Below are 13,401 nucleotides of genomic sequence, written 5' to 3' on the forward strand. Positions count from 1 at the left end.
ACTCTGGGGACGCGGGTCGCCCCCCCACGCCCAGAGTCTGGAGCCCCAAATCGTCCGGTTCCCGGAGCCGGGTAAACGGTGGGACTAACTGGGACTCTCTTAAGGTAGGGTTGACCAGAGTGCATTTGTAAGTTTGAACCGGTGTATCTGAGTGCTGAAGCCGAGTTGGGGCTCCATGCTCTGGGCACAGGGGGGTCTCATAGTGGTCCCCCCACGCCCGGAGTATGGAGCCCCAACTCGGCTAACTTTTCGAGCCAGGTCCGGTCAAAGTTCCAACTTTGAGGTGGCATATCTCTGGAACCAAGCCGATTTGGGGCTCCATACTCTGGGCACAGGGGGGTCTCATAGTGGTCCCCCCACGCCCAGAGTATGGAGCCCCAACTCGGCTAACTTTTCGAGTTAGGTCCGGTCAAAGTTCCAACTTTGAGGTGGCATATCTCTGGAACCAAGCCGATTTGGGGCTCCATACGCTGGGCACAGGGGGATGTCCTCGAGCACCCCCCACGCCCAGAGTTTGGAGTCCCAACTCGGCTTACTTTTCGAGATACGCCCGGTCAAACCTGGACAGGAAGTGAGCGTATCTCGGGAACCGAGCCGAGTTGGGGCTCCATACGCTGGGCACAGGGGGATGTCCTCGAGCACCCCCCACGCCCAGAGTTTGGAGTCCCAACTCGGCTTACTTTTCGAGATACGCCCGATCAAACCTGGACAGGAAGTGACCGTATCTCGGGAACCGAGCAGAGTCCGGCCCCCTTACGCCCGGTGTCGGGGGGTCTCGTCGTACTCCCCCCACCCCCAGAGTCCGGAGCCCCAACTCGGCCTCCTCTCCGAGTTACGCCCGGTCGAATCCGGACAGGAAGTGGCCGTATCTCGGGACCGGGAGGTCCCCGGGGTTCGAGACGGCGGGAGAAGTAGGGTCCCCCGGGGTCCCCTCACCACCCGCCGTCCCCGGCCTCTGGGACCCCCCGGTCCCGAGATAGGCCCGGTAACGCGCGAGGGACTTTTTGAAAAAGCGGCCCGTATCTCGGGAAGGGGAGGTCCCAGAGTCTCGCCCTTTCGGGGGTCGGGGGATCCCTCCGGGCCCCCTCTGACCCAGCCTCCCCGGGCCCCTGGGACCTTTCCTTCCGAGGCGCGCGCCGTCCCGTCGGGCCACTTTTCTCCGGGACCGGGGGGCACCGGAGCTCCGGGGCGGGCTCGTCGGAAGGGGCCCACCGAGACCCTACTTTGACCCGAGTTTGGAGTCTCTAGGCGGCCGGGTCCCCGAGCCACAGCCGCCCAAAGTCGGTGCCCTTTTCCCGGTCCGAAAAACGCCTCAGAGTCCAAAACCTGCAGTGGGCCGGGACTTCCGGGGCCCCTGAGGCTCTGGCGGCGGTCCCGGGAAGGTTCACCTTTCTCGGGCACGGTCAGGTCGCCCCCGCGGTCCCGGGAGTCCCGTCGGAGACGTGGGTGTCAGCCACGAGCGCAGCGTGGTGGGGAAATTTTTTGTTTTTCGCGAATATCTCGACAAGCACGCGGCGAAAAAATTCCAAACTCGGGTCGCTCGTAGGGCTCGAGGGGGCCTATCCAACGAGCCCACCCACGTCCCCGAGGGCCGTCGGGCCAGGGAGTTACGCCCGGTCAAAGGCGCACCTTTACGGGCTTATATCTCGGGAACCCCCGGCCCAATATTCCCCAAACTCTAATAGATCGTAGTGCCGGACGAGGCCTTTCGAAAGAGCCCACCCCCGAGGTCCAACTCGCCCGGGTCCCCGAGTTACAGCCGTCCAAAGTCGGGGGTCCCAGCGAACGGCGATCCCGTAGGGGGCGCTCCCGAGGCCCGTCACTCCAGGGTTCGAGCAAGGGCCCTACTGGGACCCCCTCACCCGAATTTGAGCTCTCTGGGTCTTCGCGTTCCCGAGATACGGGCGATTTTGTTCCGAGGCCGTGACGTCATCGGCGGCCGCCATTTTGAAGCGCGCCCGGTGGTTTTCGGCCGATATCTCCGCGAAAACACCACCAAAATTCACCAAACCGGTACCGTTTTGTTCGTCTCGACTAGACGCTTCCAACGAGCTCGGTGCCCGCCGAATCCGTCGAGTTTTCGCCGAGATATTCGCGTTTTTCGCTTTCGCGGCGCTGTATCTCGGGCCCCCGGGGGCCCCCGGAGCTGCGGGTGGTCTCGTTGGAAAGCTCTCGTCCCGCTCTAAACACGATAAAAATTTGGCGTCGATCGGACGCGGCTTCGCCGAGTTACGGCCGTTTAAAGCCGTTTGCAGTGGGTTACCATCCTGCAAACTGCAGGCGCTCGTCGGCGGCCCGCCCGCGGGCCGAGCTCGGTGCTTCATACCCGGCTTAAAGCGCCCAGCCCCGCGGTTCTGGAGGAACTGCCGGAGCAAAGGGTGTCCTGCAACGAGCCATTTGGGTTATGGGGAGAAGGGGAGTGTGTGTGTGTGTGTGTGTGTGCGCGCGCGCTTGCCCCCCTTTCTCCCTGGGAGCGTGGCTTGGCCCTGGGGGCTCGTCTCTCCACGGAGGTCTCTCGCCCGCCCCGGGTGGCTCGATCCCTGGGCACGGCTCGGTCCTCCTCGGTGGGGTTGGCTGAGCTCCAGAGCCGAGCTCGCTCCAAAACCTAAGTGCCAAACGTTGGCGGTGACCGGAAGACCCAGGCGCTCGGTCCTTCCCGACCAGCCCCGAAGAGGTCGGTCCGTCCTGGGCCAGACGCAGGTTCGCCCGCCGCCCCGGGTGCCTCGTCTGGAGCCGAGACGGTCCTAAAACTGACCACAGGGGTTGTATGGCGAGGGAGTGTGGTGGAGGCACACACACACACACACACACACACACACACACACACACACACACACCACCACCACCCTCGGAGGGCCTCCAGGAGCAATCCAATCCAAGCCCAGCCAGGAGGCACTCTGGGTGGGATAAAATCTGAATTGTGCCAGTGCCATGGAGCTCTGGAGGGAGAGGGCCTCCAGGAGCAATCCAAGCCCAGCCCAGGTGGCACTCTGGTTGGGTGGGATAAAATCTGAATTTTGCCAGTGCCATGGAGCTCTGGAGGGACAGGGCCTCCAGGAGCAATCCAAGCCCAGCCAGGTGGCACTCTGGTTGGGTGGGATAAAATCTGAATTTTGCCAGTGCCATGGAGCTCTGGAGGGAGAGGGCCTCCAGGAGCAATCCAAGCCCAGCCCAGGTGGCACTCTGGTTGGGTGGGATAAAATCTGAATTTTGCCAGTGCCATGGAGCTCTGGAGGGACAGGGCCTCCAGGAGCAATCCAAGCCCAGCCAGGAGGCACTCTGGTTGGGTGGGATAAAATCTGAATTTTGCCAGTGCCATGGAGCTCTGGAGGGAGAGGGCCTCCAGGAGCAATCCAAGCCCAGCCCAGGTGGCACTCTGGTTGGGTGGGATAAAATCTGAATTTTGCCAGTGCCATGGAGCTCTGGAGGGACAGGGCCTCCAGGAGCAATCCAAGCCCAGCCAGGTGGCACTCTGGTTGGGTGGGATAAAATCTGAATTTTGCCAGTGCCATGGAGCTCTGGAGGGACAGGGCCTCCAGGAGCAATCCAAGCCCAGCCCAGGTGGCACTCTGGTTGGGTGGGATAAAATCTGAATTTTGCCAGTGCCATGGAGCTCTGGAGGGAGAGGGCCTCCAGGAGCAATCCAAGCCCAGCCCAGGTGGCACTCTGGTTGGGTGGGATAAAATCTGAATTTTGCCAGTGCCATGGAGCTCTGGAGGGAGAGGGCCTCCAGGAGCAATCCAAGCCCAGCCCAGGTGGCACTCTGGTTGGGTGGGATAAAATCTGAATTTTGCCAGTGCCATGGAGCCCTGGAGGGAGAGGGCCTCCAGGAGCAATCCAAGCCCAGCCCAGGTGGCACTCTGGTTGGGTGGGATAAAATCTGAATTTTGCCAGTGCCATGGAGCCCTGGAGGGAGAGGGCCTCCGGGAGCAATCCAAGCCCAGCCAGGTGGCACCCTGGCTGGGGAGGGAGGTTGAAAATGACCGAGTTGGATCACTGGGAGTCCTGAGCACCAGGGCCCCTTCAAGGCAGAGAGCAAAGCCAGAGAGACTGCACTCTGGCTGGGGAGTAACTGGAAAAAACATGAAACATCCAGGAAGAGACGGGCTGATTTTCTAAAAATCTGAATCCCAGGTGAGGTGCAGCTCTCCTGGGCACGAATAAAAGCTCAAATGCCAGGCTTTAAACATGACAGAGTCCACGATGTTGCTGTGGTCTGAAAGCTCCAGGGCCTTCAAGGCAGTGGACCAAGCCGGAGAGGTTGCACTCTGGCTGGGTGAGCGAGTTCAATCTCCGCCACGGTGGAGCTCTTAAAACCATGAAACCTCCAGGAAAAGACGGGCTGATTTTCCTCTAATGTCCATCCCAGGGTGGGTGCACCTCTCCTGGGCACGAATAAAGCCCAAAGCCCATGGAGAAAATGACCCTGAAACCAAGCTCTCGAAAATGACAAAGTCCAAAAAAGTTGCGGCTCTTTCAGAGCTCCATGCTCTCGGACCTCACTGGGAAGCCCAGGGAGGGTGGACCGTCCTGGGCAAGAGTCAGATTCGCCCGCCCTCCCTGGAGCTCCGTATGGAGCAAAGACGGTCTTAAAACGTCCCTTTGGGCTTCTGTAGAGGAGACAAGCTCTTTCAAATGACAGAGTCCACGATGTTGCTGTGGTCTGACAGCTCCAGGGCCTTCAAGGCAGTGGACCAAGCCGGAGAGGTTGCACTCTGGCTGGGTGAGCGAGTTCAATCTCCGCCAAGGTGGAGCTCTTAAAACCATGAAACCTCCAGGAAAAGACGGGCTGATTTTCCTCTAATGTCCATCCCAGGGTCGGTGCATCTCTCCTGGACACGAATAAAGCCCAAAGCCCATGGAGAAAATGACCCTGAAGCCAAGCTCTCGAAAATGACAAAGTCCAAAAAGTTGCGGTGCGTTCAGAGCTCCATGCTCTAAGACCTCATTGGCCGACCCAGGGAGGGTGCACCGTCCTGGGCAAGAGTCAGATTCGCCCGCCCTCCCTGGAGCTCCGTATGGAGCAAAGACGGTCCTAAAACGTCCCTTTGGGCTTCTGTAGAGGAGACAAGCTCTTTCAAATGACAGAGTCCACGATGTTGCTGTGGTCTGAAAGCTCCAGGGCCTTCAAGGCAGTGGACCAAGCCGGAGAGGTTGCACTCTGGCTGGGTGAGCGAGTTCAATCTCCGCCAAGGTGGAGCTCTTAAAACCATGAAACCTCCAGGAAAAGACGGGCTGATTTTCCTCTAATGTCCATCCCAGGGTGGGTGCATCTCTCCTGGACACGAATAAAGCCCAAAGCCCATGGAGAAAATGACCCTGAAGCCAAGCTCTCGAAAATGACAAAGTCCAAAAAGTTGCGGTGCGTTCAGAGCTCCATGCTCTAAGACCTCATTGGCCGACCCAGGGAGGGTGCACCGTCCTGGGCAAGAGTCAGATTCGCCCGCCCTCCCTGGAGCTCCGTGTGGAGCAAAGACGGTCTTAAAACGTCCCTTCGGGCTTCTGTAGAGGAGACAAGCTCTTACAAATGACAGAGTCCACGATGTTGCTGTGGTCTGAAAGCTCCAGGGCCTTCAAGGCAGTGGACCAAGCCGGAGAGGTTGCACTCTGGCTGGGTGAGCGAGTTCAATCTCCGCCAAGGTGGAGCTCTTAAAACCATGAAACCTCCAGGAAAAGACGGGCTAATTTTCCTCTAATGTCCATCCCAGGGTGGGTGCATCTCTCCTGGACACGAATAAAGCCCAAAGCCCATGGAGAAAATGACCCTGAAGCCAAGCTCTCGAAAATGACAAAGTCCAAAAAGTTGCGGTGCGTTCAGAGCTCCATGCTCTAAGACCTCATTGGCCGACCCAGGGAGGGTGCACCGTCCTGGGCAAGAGTCAGATTCGCCCGCCCTCCCTGGAGCTCCGTGTGGAGCAAAGACGGTCTTAAAACGTCCCTTCGGGCTTCTGTAGAGGAGACAAGCTCTTACAAATGACAGAGTCCACGATGTTGCTGTGGTCTGAAAGCTCCAGGGCCTTCAAGGCAGTGGACCAAGCCGGAGAGGTTGCACTCTGGCTGGGTGAGCGAGTTCAATCTCCGCCAAGGTGGAGCTCTTAAAACCATGAAACCTCCAGGAAAAGACGGGCTGATTTTCCTCTAATGTCCATCCCAGGGTGGGTGCATCTCTCCTGGACACGAATAAAGCCCAAAGCCCATGGAGAAAATGACCCTGAAGCCAAGCTCTCGAAAATGACAAAGTCCAAAAAGTTGCGGTGCGTTCAGAGCTCCATGCTCTAAGACCTCATTGGCCGACCCAGGGAGGGTGCACCGTCCTGGGCAAGAGTCAGATTCGCCCGCCCTCCCTGGAGCTCCGTGTGGAGCAAAGACGGTCTTAATACGTCCCTTCGGGCTTCTGTAGAGGAGACAAGCTCTTACAAATGACAGAGTCCACGATGTTGCTGTGGTCTGAAAGCTCCAGGGCCTTCAAGGCAGTGGACCAAGCCGGAGAGGTTGCACTCTGGCTGGGTGAGCGAGTTCAATCTCCGCCAAGGTGGAGCTCTTAAAACCATGAAACCTCCAGGAAAAGACGGGCTGATTTTCCTCTAATGTCCATCCCAGGGTGGGTGCATCTCTCCTGGACACGAATAAAGCCCAAAGCCCATGGAGAAAATGACCCTGAAGCCAAGCTCTCGAAAATGACAAAGTCCAAAAAGTTGCGGTGCGTTCAGAGCTCCATGCTCTAAGACCTCATTGGCCGACCCAGGGAGGGTGCACCGTCCTAGGCAAGAGTCAGATTCGCCCGCCCTCCCTGGAGCTCCGTGTGGAGCAAAGACGGTCTTAAAACGTCCCTTCGGGCTTCTGTAGAGGAGACAAGCTCTTACAAATGACAGAGTCCACGATGTTGCTGTGGTCTGAAAGCTCCAGGGCCTTCAAGGCAGTGGACCAAGCCGGAGAGGTTGCACTCTGGCTGGGTGAGCGAGTTAAATCTCCGCCAAGGTGGAGCTCTTAAAACCATGAAACCTCCAGGAAAAGACGGGCTGATTTTCCTCTAATGTCCATCCCAGGGTGGGTGCATCTCTCCTGGGCACGAATAAAGCTCAAACGCCCACGGTGGAATGCCGAGCTTTAAAAATGACAGAGTCCACGATGTTGCTGTGGACTGAAAGCTCCAGGGCCTTCAAGGCAGTGGACCAAGCCGGAGAGGTTGCACTCTGGCTGGGTGAGCGAGTTCAATCTCCGCCACGGTGGAGCTCTTAAATACATGAAACCTCCAGGAAAAGTCGGGCCCGTTCTTCTGAAAAAGTCCTTCCCAGGCAAAGCGCACCTCTCCTGGGCACGAATAAAGCCCAAAGCCCATGGAGAAAATGACCCTGAAACCAAGCTCTTGAAAATGACAAAGTCCAAAAAAGTTGCGGTGCGTTCAGAGCTCCATGCTCTCGGACCTCACTGGGAAGCCCAGGGAGGGTGGACCGTCCTGGGCCAGAGTCATATTCGCCCGCCCTCCCTGGAGCTCATATTGGAGCAAAGACGGTCCTAAAACGGCCCTTCGGGCTTCTGTGGAGGAGACAAGCTCTTACAAATGACAGAGTCCACGATGTTGCTGTGGTCTCAAAGCTCCAGGGCCTTCAAGGCAGTGGACCAAGCCGGAGAGGCTGCACTCTGGCTGGGTGAGCGAGTTCAATCTCCGCCACGGCGGAGCTCTTAAAAACATGAAACCTCCAGGAAAAGACGGGCCCGTTCTTCTGAAAAAGTCCATCCCAGGCAAAGCGCACCTCTCCCGGGCACGAATAAAGCCCAAAGCCCGTGGAGAAAATGACCCTGAAGCCAAGCTCTTGAAAATGACAAAGTCCAAAAAAGTTGCGGTGCGTTCAGAGCTCCATGCTCTACGACCTCATTGGCCGTCCCAGGGAGGGTGCACCGTCCTGGGCAAGAGTCAGATTCCCCCGCCCTCCCTGGAGCTCTGTGTGGAGCAAAGACGGTCCTAAAACGTCCCTTCAGGCTTTTGTAGAGGAGGTGGAGAAGCCTTCCTGGGCACGAAGCAAGCTCAAACGCCCATGGCGGGCTTGACTCTGGAGTCAAATTCGAAAAAAATTGACCGAGTCCAAAAAGTTGCTGTGGGTTCAAAGCTCCATGCTCTACGACCTCCCTGGCTAGCCCAGGGAGGGTGCACCGTCCTGGGCCAGAGTCAGATTCGCCCGCCACCCGCTGGAGCTCCATCTGGAGAAAAGACGGTCCTGAAACGGACCTTCGGGGCTTTATCGGGGAAGGGAAGTAGAGCGGTGGAGGGCACGCACAACCCATGAACAGACCGTCGTGAGCCCCGCTCGGAGTCTCTCTGCGTGGGTATAAAAATACAGATTACACAGTGCGCTCGGTGGAGCTCTGGAAGTCCTGGTGGGAGACGGCCCCCAGGGGAAAAAAAAGCCCGGCCGGGGTGTGCTCTGGCTGGGGAGAGAAAGAATTCAATCTCCACCGCGGGGGTGGATCACTGCATGTACGAAACATCCAGGAAAATGACGGCTGCTGGTTTACTTCTCTAAGTGCTTCCCAGGAAGGGTGCAGCCTTCCTGGGCACGAATCGAATCCAAAGCCCCCATGGCGGGCATGACTCTGGAGTCAAAAGGTTGCTGTGGGTTCAGAGCTTCCATGGTATCAGACCTTTCTGGCCATCCCAGGGAGGGTGCGCCGTCCTGGTTCAGATTCAGATTCGCCCCCAACCCCTGGAGCTCCTTCTGGAGAAAAGATGGTCCTGAAACGGACCTTGGGGTCTTTATCGGGGAGGGGAAGTAATGCGGTGGAGGGCACACAGAACCCATTAACAGACCTCCGTGAGCCCCCCGCTCAGAGTCTCTCTGCTTGGGTATAAAAATCCAGATTACACAGTGCGCACGGTGGAGCTCTGGAAGTCCTGGTGGGACCCCCAGGGAAAAAAAATAAAAGCCCGGCCGGGGTACGCTCTGACTGGGGAGAGAAATAATTCAATCTCCAACCGCGGCGGTGGATCTCTGCATGTACGAAACCTCCAGGAAAATGACGGCTGCTGGTTTTCTTCTCTAAATGCATCCCAGGAAGGGTGCAGACTTCCTGGGCACAAATCAAGCTCAAAGTCCCCTTGGCGGGCCTGACTCTGGAGTCAAATTTGAAAAATTGACAGAGTCCAAAATGTTGCCGTGTGATCAGAGCTCCACGATCTCAGAACCTCCCTGGCCATCCCAGGGAGGGTGCGCCGTCCTGGGTCAGATTCAGATTCGCTCCCCACCCCTGGAGCTCCTTCTGGAGAAAAGACGGTCTTAAAACGGACCTTGGGGTCTTTATCGGGAAGGGGAAGTAGTGCGGTGGAGGGCACACAGAACCCATTAACAGACCTCCGTGAGCCCCCCGCTCAGAGTCTCTCTGCTTGGGTATAAAAATCCAGATTACACAGTGCGCACGGTGGAGCTCTGGAAGTCCTGGTGGGACCCCCAGGGAAAAAAATAAAAGCCCGGCCGGGGTACGCTCTGACTGGGGAGAGAAATAATTCAATCTCCACCGCGGCGGTGGATCTCTGCATGTACGAAACCTCCAGGAAAATGACGGCTGCTGGTTTTCTTCCCTAACTGCATCCCAGGAAGGGTGCAGACTTCCTGGGCACTAATCAAGCTCAAAGTCCCCTTGGCGGGCCTGACTCTGGAGTCAAATTTGAAAAATTGACAAGAGTCCAAAATGTTGCCGTGTGATCAGAGCTCCACGATCTCAGAACCTCCCTGGCCATCCCAGGGAGGGTGCGCCGTCCTGGGTCAGATTCAGATTCGCTCCACACCCCTGGAGCTCCTTCTGGAGAAAAGACGGTCCTAAAACGGACCTTGGGGTCTTTATCGGGAGAGGGGAAGTAGTGCGGTGGAGGGCACACAGAACCCATTAACAGACCACCATGAGCCCCCCGCTCAGAGTCTCTCTGCTTGGGTATAAAATCCAGATTACACAGTGCGCGCGGTGGAGCTCTGGAAGTCCTGGTGGGAGAGGGCCCCCAGGAAAAAAAAAAAGCCCGGTCATGTTGCGCTGGGGAGAGAAAGAATTCAATCACCACCGCGGCGGTGGATCTCTGCATGTACGAAACCTCCAGGAAAATGACGGCTGCTGGTTTTCTTCTCTAACTGCATCCCAGGAAGGGTGCAGACTTCCTGGGCACGAATCAAGCTCAAAGTCCCCTTGGCGGGCCTGACTCTGGAGTCAAATTTGAAAAAGTGAGAACCGTGGTGGTCAGACCGGGTTGGGAAACGATCTGACCCAGCCCAGATAAAGTGCACTCTGTGCGGGCGAGACTTCCAGGAAACGCGCGGGTCTGGTTTGGACACCCAGACTCTCCTCGGACAAGGTAACGGTAGACGGGCGCCTCCGGGTTGCCTGGGGCCCGGAGGGGTGCACCCTCTCCTTCGGGCCGTCGCTGTCAGGGTTGACTGGTCGATTGGAACTTTGGACGCGCCTGGGGACGGCCCCTGCCCGGTCGCGAGACCGCTATGGGCAGCTTGCTCCTCCCCGCTTTGCGCGTCGACTCGAGACGCGGCCTCCCTCCGGGGAAAGCAGGCCGCGTCGACCTCGGGAGACTCAGATGGCCCGTCTGAAAACGGATGTCCGCAGCGGTGACGTCGGGACCGTCGTCAGGCTTTGACGGTTGGCGGGGTTTCGTTGGGGGCCCCCCATCACGGCACAGAGCCTGACTTCGCCCCGCGCCTCCCACCCGCTTTGAAAAGCACCCTTCCCCGTTACGGCCTCGATCCAGAGGCCTACCACCCCCCCGCCCTCACGGGCGGACGGTTCCTCACGCGCCCTATGAGCGGCCGTGCCGCCTCGAGCCCAGGCCCGAGCGGAGCGAGACCCGTGTGTAGGAAACCCGCGCGTCGCAGGTTCGTCCGTCCCGGGGCTCCTTTGATCCCGGGCTAAAACAAAAACCATATGCTTGTCGAACCGTCGGTCTGGGTAAACGGCAAAACGACTCCAGGGGCTTGAGACACCCCTGGAGCGACGGAGGAAGGTGCACCTCCGAAAGAAAAATGAAATTACGGACAGTGTCCGATCGAATGAGGTCCACGGAACAGAGAACCGTGGTGGTCAGACCGGGTGGGGAAGCGGTCTGGCTCAGCCCAGATAAAATGCACTCTGTGCGGGCGAGACTTCCAGTAAACGCGGGGGCTGGTTTGGACACCCAGACTCACCGCCGGTGCCCTGGGCGTGCATCCAGTGTGTGAAGGTGCACCGTCCTGGGCGAGCAGAGGGTGAAAGACACACAACACTCCTCGTAAGAAAATGGACAGTGTCCAAGATCTTGCATGCAAACGAGAGCCCTGTGCTCGCAGACCCGACCGTGGCCTGCTCAAAGTCAGATCCGTACGCTTGATGGCGCTCCTGCTGGAGCAAAGACGGTCCGAACACGGACGCTAGGGGTGTTGTAGAGGAGGTGGGGGACCGTCGCCACACTCTTCTCGGACAAGGTTAACGGAAGACGGGCGCCTCCGGGTTGCCTGGGGCCCGGAGGGGCGCACCCTCTCCTTCGGGCCGTCACTGTCAGGGTTGCCTGGTCGATTGGAACTTTGGACGCGCCTGGGGACGGCCCCTGCCCGGTCGCGAGACCGCTTTGGGCAGCTTGCTCCTCCCCGCTCTGCGCGTCGACGCTAGACGCGGCCTCCCTCCGGGGAAAGCAGGCCGTGTCGACTCTCGGGAGACTCAGATGGCCCGTCTGAAACGAATGTCCGCGACGGCGGCGGCGGACGCGGGCGCGTGGAATTCGGAATCGGACGGTCGGGGTGGCCGACACCCCCCGGTCCAGTCTTCGAGCCCGACCTTCGCCCCGCTCCTCCCCGCCCGAAAAGCACCTTTCCCGGTTACGGCCTTGATCCAGAGGCCTCCCACCCTGGCCCCGCCTGACGGACGGTTCCTCACGCGCCCTATGAGCGGCCGTGCCGCCTCGAGCCCCAGGGCCGAGCGGAGCGAGACCCGTGTGTAGGAAACCCGCGCGTGGTGGTTCGCCGTCCGGGGTCGATCCCGAGGTAAAAAAAAAAAAAAAGAACCATACGCTTGTCGGTCTGGGTAAAGGGCGAAACGACTCCGGGGGCTTGACTCACCCCTGGAGCGACGGAGGAAGGTGCACCTCCGAAAACTTTTTGAAAACGGACACCGTCCGTTGCAGACGAACGAGATTCCCACAACGACCAACCTCCCTGGAAGACTCCCAGGGAGAGTGCCTCGGGTTCGGGCACGGTCAAATCCGTCCGCGTGACGGAGCTCCCTTCGGAGCGACGTCGGTCCTAAAACGGACCTTGGGGGTTTTGTCGAGGAGGGCGACAAACGCTCCCGCTCGGACAAGGTGACGGAGGGCGGGCGCCCACGGAGGAAAGGGCGAAGAAAAAAAAACGGACAGAGTCCAAAACGGTGCGGTCCACCCAGATTCCCACGTACGCGAGACTCTCCGGCTGGCAACCGGGGAGAGTGCCTAGGTGTCGGGCACGTACGAATCCGTCGGCGGTGACGGAGCTCCGGTCGGAGCAAAGACGGTCCTAAAACGGCCCTTCGGGGTTTTGTCGAGGAGGGGACAAGCGCCCTGCTCGGACAAGGTGAGAGAAGGCGGGCGGCCCGCGGAAGGAGGCAGGCAGGCGATCCTCCTAAAGAAACGGACAGAGTCCGAAACGGTGCGGTTCACCCGGGTCACCGCGTACACGAGTCTCCCCGGCTGGCGACCGGGGAGAGTGCCTCTGTCTCGGGCACGTGAGAATCCGTCCCCGGCGACGGAGCTCCTGTCGGAGCAAAGACGGTCCTAAAACGGCCCTTCGGGGTTTTGTCGAGGAGGGGACAACGGCCCCGCTCGGACAAGGTATCGGAGAAAAGGCAACGGACGAGAAAAAAACGGGCGCCTCCGGGTTGCCCGGGGTCCGGAGGAGCGCTCCCCCTCCTCCGGGCCGTCACTTTCGGGGTAGCCTGGTCGATTGGAACTTTGGACGCGCCTGGGGACGGCCCCTGCCCGGTCGCGAGACCGCTTTGGGCAGCTTGCTCCTCCCCGCTCTGCGCGTCGACGCTAGACGCGGCCTCCCTCCGGGGAAAGCAGGCCGCGTCGACCTCGGGAGACTCAGATGGCCCGTCTGAAACGAATGTCCGCGACGGCGGCGGCGGACGCGGGCGCGTGGGTTCCGGAATCGGACGGTCGGGGTGGCCGACACCCCCCGGTCCAGTCTTCGAGACCGACCTACGCCTCGCTCCTCCCCGCCCGAAAAGCACCCTTCCCGGTTACGGCCTCGACCCAGCGGCCACAAACCCCCCACCTCTGCCGAGGAGGAGGGTTCCGCACGCGCCCTATGAGCGGCCGCGCCGTCCTCGGGCCCCAGGCCACGAGGCGGAGCGAGACCCGTGTGTAGGAAGCCAGCGTGTCGCGGTTCTCCTTCCAAGGCGGCT

This window comes from Siphateles boraxobius, unplaced genomic scaffold, assembly GCF_051911475.1.
Source record: "Siphateles boraxobius isolate OS27281-9 unplaced genomic scaffold, OSU_SipBor_1 245, whole genome shotgun sequence".
In the NCBI taxonomy this organism is placed as follows: domain Eukaryota; kingdom Metazoa; phylum Chordata; class Actinopteri; order Cypriniformes; family Leuciscidae; genus Siphateles; species Siphateles boraxobius.